A 9141-nucleotide genomic window follows, 5' to 3' on the forward strand; every position below is an offset into this window, starting at 1 on the left:
GCACGGTGTCTTTCGGTAATAATGGCCGTGGTGGCAGGGAGGAGAGAGGGCCTGGCCTGCCAGAGCTTGCGGAACAATACACTTTCATCCCTCCCTGCTCTACCCTCCTCTGCCCCCCACCCCCACCCCCCACCCCCCATCCCCCTTCCTCCCTCCACACACCTCTTTTCTCTCCTCCTGTGCCCCTGGCTCCTGTTTCGGGATGGGCCACAGGCACCTGAAAAGCTTCTGATTTCGGTTTTAAAAGCGAGGAATGGAGAGGTTATTGGAGGTGGGGGATGCGGGCGAGGGAGGATCTGGGGGGTGGGGGGATTATTGCCCTGTTGCAAGCCATACGCATTTTATACAGATGGAAATTGCGTACTTGACCTTCTGGGTACTCTGACAATGCAAAGGCTGTCTTCTTTTTCAGTGGAGCTCTTTTTCTGTCTGGGTCTGCCCCATTCTTATTTGTTACGTCATCAGTCATCTGCCTTCCATATCAACCACCTGCATGTTTTCAATAACAACAAAATATCCCTGTGGGTCTCTCTCTTTCTCTCTCTCTCTCTCTGTCTCTCAATGGGACAGTCTTCTCGAACGCCATTTGCTGGTTAGTAAGTCCAATGTATCAGTTAATCAGTGAAAAATACCTCGTGAAAATGTTCAGAAACATAAAAGATTACACAGACTTAGCGTTACTTTTACAAAATGAAAACAGGCTTATGACGTGCTCTGTGGAAATGTTTATTTATTACGCCTTAAAAAGAGAAAAGAAGAAATGACATGATTTATAACTTTTCAAAAACCTTAAAGTTACTCCAGGAAATGTCACGAGCCAAAAATCTGTGTCTACCTTTTCAGTTATGAAATGTTGTGTCCATGACATTGGTCCCTTCCCCTTGAATGTACCTCCTTTGCAAACAGGCCGGTGGCCTTGCAGTAAAATATTTCTGAGTTCTGAGTTCAATGGGACAGTCTTCCAATATATACCTTCTTTTGGGCACTGCGAAGAAGCTATATTTGATGGATATTATTTTGATGTAAAAGCATTTTCTCTTTCATGAAGAGAATTTATGATAGCTTTCAATCTTTCCTGCTTTTAGTGATTTTTACTGATCGAAATACACAAACAATCTCTGCAATATTTTCTAATTTCAAAAAGAAAGGAAACCTATGCATAATTGCTTTTCTTATGGGAAAATAATAATCATGGTATATGTACTGTATTTTGTGCTTTAACTCTCTCTCTCTCTCTCTCTCTCTCTCTCTCTCTCTCTCTCTCTCTCACACACACACACACACAGATAGATAGACAGATCGATAGATAGATAGACAGATATTCCTCCACCGCCTTTGTTGGATGTTATCTTGACCTTTCAAGTGACGGTGAGGATTTTTCCTTGTCAGAGTTGAACAACCTTGAGATGAACACACACACACACACACACACACACACACACACACACACACACACACACACACACACACACCATCCCCAACCGAAGTAGGTATACTGATTTAGCTTCTGAAAGGAATTGTTGGCCATGACTCAGTGGATTGATTCGTTGCAAACCTCAATGTTGTGCTTTATTGTGCCGTGTAGTTGTTGTTGTCCTCGTTCTGAATGTTTGAACTTGACGTTCGTGGTCAGGTGGGCGTGGTTGGATGATGTGTGTGTGTGTGTGTGTGTGTGTGTGTGTGTGTGTGTGTGTGTGTGTGTGTGTGTGTTTTGCTTAAGTTCTCAGGGTCGTTCAATTCTGACAAGGAAAGCTTCTCACCGTCACGTAAAAGGTCACGATAACATCAAATGTCCATTTGCTTTCATTTCTGAAAAAAAGAAGCAGTGCTCATTGCCTTGACTCCAATATCTCTGTTCGTGACAACTCCCGGCATAACGCCTTGTATTCCGACGGCTCTCCCCATTTGTGTTCATTTCACAAAAGGCAATCTGTCGATTCAATTTGTTTTTTTCTCAAATATCTCTGTTTGGTGCGTCCATTCCCCTGAATGTAGAGTGCCAGTTCACGTTCTCGTTCCTTCCTGTTGCTCCATCCCCTGTCCTGAAGTGTACCGTGACTGAGAATATCAGTGTCAGTTCAGACACCGTACATCCCTGATTGAACAGGATTGACAGAGTCCACAGAACCTTTGGTCAATAACCCCTGCGGCTTCCACCTCCCAGTGTTCGATAAATCCCAGTCTCGGTGTCTCGGAGGAATAGTGGAAGATCAGCTGAGCGTTGGACTTCTGATCCACTGTTCACCAGCGATCAGGGTTCGAGGCCTCGTTTCGACATGATAATGTTTTGTCCTTTGATAAGACACTTGACTGTAAGTCTCCTGACTCTACCCAAGTGTGAATGTGGTTGGGGAAGGTAAACACGGCGGAGGGAGAGGACTGGGCCCCGCCTTCCTATGCCCAGCCATAGACACAGTGGGTGTGAATCCACTTTTTCGGTGGCCGTAAAAGGCTATGGGACCTTTAACCTTTGTTGAGGTCATAGTGACCGGATGTTACAGAAAGAAGGTCCGACGACAGGCGTGCGTCACAAATTCTGGTTCCGAACTTAAGTTTTATAGGCTGATGCAAATTGCTTTGTAATGGAGCTTGAGTCTGAGTGGTAGGGGGTGTTTAATTGAGCATGAATTTTGGATAAAATGGTTAAAACATTAAAAGAATAATTTGAATCTATGTTGTGATGGATCAACTATCCTGTCAGCGACGCCACTTTTGTAGCCGTGTTCCATTGAACAGAGTGGTATATTATAAAAGGGGACGGTACAAAAGAATTACTGATTTACTGTATTAAATGATGGAAAAGATCCACGCGCAGGCCAAGAACATTATAGACGACCATTCACAAAAGGGTTTTTCTGTTGTTTTATTTCTACAATAGTAATGAAGAAGACAAGAAGAAGAGGGGATGAAAAATTAATAAGACAGTGCAGTAGACGATTAGGCAGCGGAGTGTGTGCACCACGCTCAATGTGTGCATGAGAGCGGCACCTCGGAAAGTGACTAGCGGACGCTTACAACTTTCAGTTCAAATTCGAATAGCTTTACGCCACGGGAGTTACCTCCTCATGTCAATTGTTGGACACCGTCAGTGCAGTGAAACTGTCATCCGCTTTACGGCACGTGCTGTGAGTTGAACTACGGTTAGTAGCCAGCTGAGCACTTGACTACACATATAAATCTGTTTTTTATAAGGGAAAATGATTCAGAACGTTGGTCTCCTCACAGGAAATGTTTTGAATAAGAATGGCGGTGTTCTTGACTTTCAGTCCTTTAAATTTTATTACGAAATGACGATAGGTGTGTTTGTCTAATGTTTAGTGTCTTCATTAATTAAAGCTGTGAAAATGTTTTCACGAAGGTAAAAAAAGAAATAAAGTGCTGCAATTACATTGACTCCTGCAAATTTAGCACCAGTTATTTGTTCTATAGCGAGGGGTGCTACTGAATCAAACCACAAACGAATCATGGAAATAAGTGGGGCGAAAAGAAAAGAAATGATTAACCTGTCAACATTTAGGAGTCATTGTAGCCAATGAACCTCACCCAAACTAGGTCTGCCTGTTCTTTTATGAGCTTGTCGTGGCCCAGTTAAGTCACCACGACCAAATCAAGATCATCTTGATCTTTCATTGCTATGATTCACTGTGGCGAAATGTCGGCCAGTGTCTCCCTTGGCTCCAATAAACTGATCAGCATTTGTATGATCCATCAATTAAAGAAATTATTCTACATGAAGTCTGATGGTGTCTGTCAGTAGGCAGACAGACGGGCAGACATACAGACAGATACACAAACACATACATGCACACACACGCGCGCGCACGCGCTCAGACAATCTGGTCAGTCAGACATAATATATTATATCAGGTATATCACAGACAAAAAACATAAGACAGCTGGCTTTCGTAAAATAATTACGTCGCGTCGAAAAAGACATCCCTTTTTAGCAAAGGTCATCTTGAAGATACGCAAACCTATGAGGTTTCAAAGAAAACTGTATATCATGTGGGCTGCCAAAAGATGATTCACTCACACATTAACTTTATCAACACGCTTCTCCTCTTACCGCAATCCAGTCGGCAGCAATCAGTAAAACTTGGAACGACAGGGGTCAGTTTCCAAAACAAACAAACAAAACAAAAAATCTGTATTTTTCCAAAGCAACAACACCAAGAAAACGTCTCCGAAAACACGTATTTCCCGTGCTTAACCAAAAAATAGAAACAGAAAAATAAGTCAAACTGACCCAGCGATATTTTGTTCGTACATGCGCGCACGTTGAGTGGGAGAGAAGAAGAAGAAGAAGATACTGAGTCTGGACATAACTTTTAAAGTTGTTTTGACATATGACAAACAGATCAGCAAAAAACTATCAACAAACTGTAGCATGATATTGAACACAGACAAATATCATTTATACGGAGGGAAAACAATTCTTCTGCAGACAAAAATAAATAAATAAATAAACAAATACAGACAGTACTTCCCGCAAAACTCTCTGGTTAGAGTGCTGTCACAGAGTAACCAGTGCTGTGTCAACGACATCTTCGGTTTGATGAAGATTTGTCACCAGGTAAGTTGTGATGTGTCATCAGGTAAGCTCTGGTGTGTCACCAGGAAAGCTGTGATGAAGGTGGATGTCACCAAGTAAGGTGTGATGAGGATGTGTCACCAGATAAGGTGTGATGAGAATGTCACCAGGTTAGCTGTTATGAATATGGATGTCACTAATAATCTGTGATTATGATGTGTCCCCAGGTAAGGTGTGATGTAGATTATGTACCCAGGTAAGGTGTGATGAGGGTGTGTCACCAGTTAATGCGTGATGAGGGTGTGTACCGGGTAAGGTGTGATGAGGATGTGTCACCAGGTAAAGTGAGATTAGGATGTGTCACCAGGAAAGGTGTGATGAGGGTGTCACCAGATAAGGTGTCGTGAGGGTGTGTCACCAGGTAAGGCGTAATGAGGATGTGTCACCAGGTAAGGTGTGACGAGGGTGTGTCACCAGGTAAGGCGTAATGAGGATGTGTCACCAGGTAAGGTGTGACGAGGGTGTGTCACCGGGTAAGGTGTGATGAGGATATGTCACAAGGTAAGGTGTAATGAGGATGTATCACCAAGTAGGGTGTGACGAGGATGTGTCACAAGGTAAGGTGTGACGAGGATGTGTCACAAGGTAAGGTGTAATGAGGATGTATCACCAAGTAGGGTGTGACGAGGATGTGTCACAAGGTAAGGTGTGACGAGGATGTGTCACCGGGTAAGGAGTGATGAGGATGTGTCAGAGGGTAAGGTGTGTTGATGATGTGTCACAAGGTAAGGTGTGATGAGGATGTGTCACCGGGTAAGGTGTGATGATGATGTGTCACAAGGTAAGGGGTGATGAGGATGTGTCACCAATTAGGGTATGACGAGGATGTGTTACCGGGTAAGGTGTGACGATGATGTGTCACCAGGTAAGGTGTGATGATGATGTGTCACAAGGTAAGGTGTGATGAGGATGTGTCACAAGGTAAGGTGTGATGAGGATGTGTCACCAGGTAAGGTGTGATGAGGATGTGTCACCGGGTAAGGTGTGATGAGGATGTGTCACCAGGTAAGGTTTGATGAGGGTGTGTCACCAAGTGCGGTGTGATGAGGATGTGTCACCAGGTAAGGTGTGATGAGGGTGTGTCACCGGGTAAGGTGTGATGAGGATGTGTCACCAAGTACGGTGTGATGAGGATGTGTCACCAGGTAAGTCGTGGTGAGGGTGTATCACCAGGTAAGGTGTGACGAGGATGTGTCACCAGGTAAGGTTTGATGAGGATGTGTCACCAGGTAAGGTTTGATGAGGATGTGTCACCAGGTAAGGTGTGGTGAGGATGTGTGATCAGGGAAGGTGTGATTAGGATGTGTTACGAGGTAAGGTGTGAGGAGGATGTGTTACCAAGTAGGGTGTGATGAGGATGTGTGACCAGGTAAGGTGTGATGAGGATGTGTTACCAAGTAGGGTGTGATGAGGATGTGTGACCAGGTAAGGTGTGATGAGGATGTGTCAGCAGGTAAAATGTGATGAGGATGTGAAGTTGAAATTCTTAGAGTTTTGCGAAAATAAAAATCTATTGACCCTTCACTTTTCTGGAAACTGTTTAACACAAAGATAAAGCTCATACATGCAGCAGAAATTTGGGGTACTTACGAGGAAAAAAAACAAATGGAAATCATTAATACAGTTGCAATAAACGTTTTTATAGACATACCTACGGCGAACTCCAACATGGCAAGCACTCCCATGGAGGCCAAAAGAAGCGCTTCAAAGACACTCTGAAAGCTTTTCTGAAGGCCTTCAACATCAGCCACGACACATGGGAGCTGAATGCAATGGACAGACCAAAGTGGCGTTCAGCTGTTCACAAAGGCGCCAAATCCTGTGAGGCCAACAGAATCGCTGCAGCAGAGCAACGCAGACAGGCCAGGAAAAGCAATGCCAGCAAGTCCCCGACAGCCGCCACCATCCCCTGTCCACATTGCGTCAGAACCTTCCGGGCGCGGATTGGCCTGACCAGTCATCTGCGCACCGGCCCACAGAGCCCAACCCACCCACCCCCAGGATGACTAGATGGTCCTCGTTGATCCCGACGGACGAACCACACACATCCATTCCTTTGATTAAATAGCATGCTTTGAAATTGGTAGACATCCGCTGAAAATTCGAACAACAATTAAGTGCCTGAAGTATTGGTTAAAACTTGTTGGATTATCGCCTACAAGACTGTAAGCAGGCTTACGAAATGTTACTATAGCGGCATGAAGAAGGCAAAAAAATCGAATCGTGTGAAAAAAATGTTCTGGTGATTGGATTAGCCAAGGAGTATGGAGTGATGTCGCAGTTCATTTAAGCGCCGTCCTATCAATACATGCAAACCTGACAATCAGACACGGAAGAAAATACAAAATATAGTTGGTGTTGTTCGAAAAATATTTTCCAGTCTGAAAAATACATTGCAGTTATCACAAATAAATGGCAACAGTATCCCCTTGCCCGATTTCGATCCAGAATTTTGGGGTAAAATAAATACAAATGAAACATGATTTGTCGAAAATATTGAGAGTGAAGGCTTTTGTAAAATGTGTTACCAGAATTTAGAAAATGGGGATCATTAATTTTGTTTTCCATTGCAAATAATACAATCAAAATAACTATACATTTTTTACACGCCCATTTACACTTAGACATGATCTAGTAGCTATCCTTTCATCAAATAATGAAGACATTATATATACTTTCACTCGCCAAATATATTGTAAATATATAGAATATTGAAAAGAACATAGAAAAGAAAATATTTACCGAAAGATAAATTTAGCATTAAAGAAACATAATATCGAATAAAGGATAAAAAATAAAAAATAAAGATAATTAGGATAGGTAGATCGCCAAAAAGATGTTCGGCTGTAGAGTTGGATGGTCACATGTTCGCATTATTCAGTATTATGTAGTCTTAATCAAATGACTGACATGCATAAGTTGTATGAAATATATCATATTCAGGTCGTGCGTATGAATGTATGAGTGCTTATGTGTTTATGGAAATGTACTTCAGTTCCTTGTTATTTCTCCTTTGGTTTTCGTTTTCTTTTCTTCTCGTTTCTGGCATCAGCTAAATCACCCCCCTTATAGGCACCAGAGCTGTAAAACGAAATCGAAATCGAAATCGAAAATTTTTATTGAGGGAAAAGGAACAGGCAATTATTAGACTATTTTCATCCTACCCAAGTAAAACAAAAACAACAAACAAAACAAAACAAAAACCAAACAAACAAACAAACAAAAAAACGTATAATCTGGTCTAGGAAATACAAAAGAAAAAAAAAAGGGTGGGGGGGATACATACACATCGGATGGCAACAAAAACAACAGGAACAAATAAATGGCATAGAAAATACACAATTCTACACAAAATAACATAGTATGCATATGCGTGAAGGAGAGAGAGAGAGAGAGAGAGAGAGAGAGAGAGAGAGAGAGAGCGTCTGCTTTTGTGTCGGTGCACTTAATTTATTTATGTGTATCTTATGTGTCACAGTGTTTTATGCTTCCCCATTTCAAAAATTTAATGTTGTTTCAGTACAATGAGTGCGCGTGTGTGTGTGTGGCTGTCTGTTTCTGCGTCCCTATGTCTTAATTTATGCATAGTGGTAATGTTAGTGATGTTGTAGTGTTTTTCAGTTATGATAGTTGCAATGTTAGTAGAGGTATATGCTGTAATAGGTTAGAAGTGAGTAATGATGCAACAACTTTTTTGTGTTCTGGGAACAAACGGCTTTTTTTTTTTTTTTTTTTTTTTTTTTTTTTTTTAAACACCGTTTCACTTAAAGTTTAAAAAAAGAAAAAAAAAAAGAAGGAATAATGATAAAAAGGACCAGAAACACTAAGAATCTTCAAAGGCAGTGTATGTTGTTGTTTCCGATGATACCGGGATTTTCTAAAGATAACCGGCCTTGCACGCGTCAGTCCTTGGCAAGCACATAATCCATCATCACTGACTGGCACTTTCCAAAACGGTACGTGTTGACAGACAGCATGCCAAACTATTTTCTGCAGGATAATAGGCCTACCTGATTCTACATTGTTCTCGGAACGCCTCTTGCAGCAATCTATTGCCTATACCAATATGCAAATAAATAAATAAAAAATTTTAAAAGTAATTGTATATATATATATACAGAGAGAGAGAGAGAGAGAGAGGCCTATGTTTATATTTGACAAAACTGAAGTTAAGGATCACTTGGAAACTTGCATAATTATATAGTTGTTGTCATTTTCCTTGAGGACACGCATGGTGAAATGGTACGTCAAACTGCGGTGTTCGTCAGTAACCCGTGACTGACTGTCATGATAACCACTCGTAACCATACGTTATGCATCATCGAGTTGTAATTTTTCACACAGGCGAATGAAAACCCGCAGCTATCGTTTATAAGCCACAAAAGTGGAAGCAACGACTTGAGCACAGCTTGCGTTTCATCGCTACTCACCGGCACCAGTAAACGATTACAAGCGGAACTGAGGTTCATCAAAGTGCAATTCTCACCCTAAAGAGATCAGTGGAGGCAATTAAAGAGTATTGCATTTCTAAACTTGAGAGATATAGGTCA

The sequence above is a fragment of the Babylonia areolata genome, chromosome 23 (assembly GCF_041734735.1).
Source record: "Babylonia areolata isolate BAREFJ2019XMU chromosome 23, ASM4173473v1, whole genome shotgun sequence".
NCBI classification, from domain to species: domain Eukaryota; kingdom Metazoa; phylum Mollusca; class Gastropoda; order Neogastropoda; family Buccinidae; genus Babylonia; species Babylonia areolata.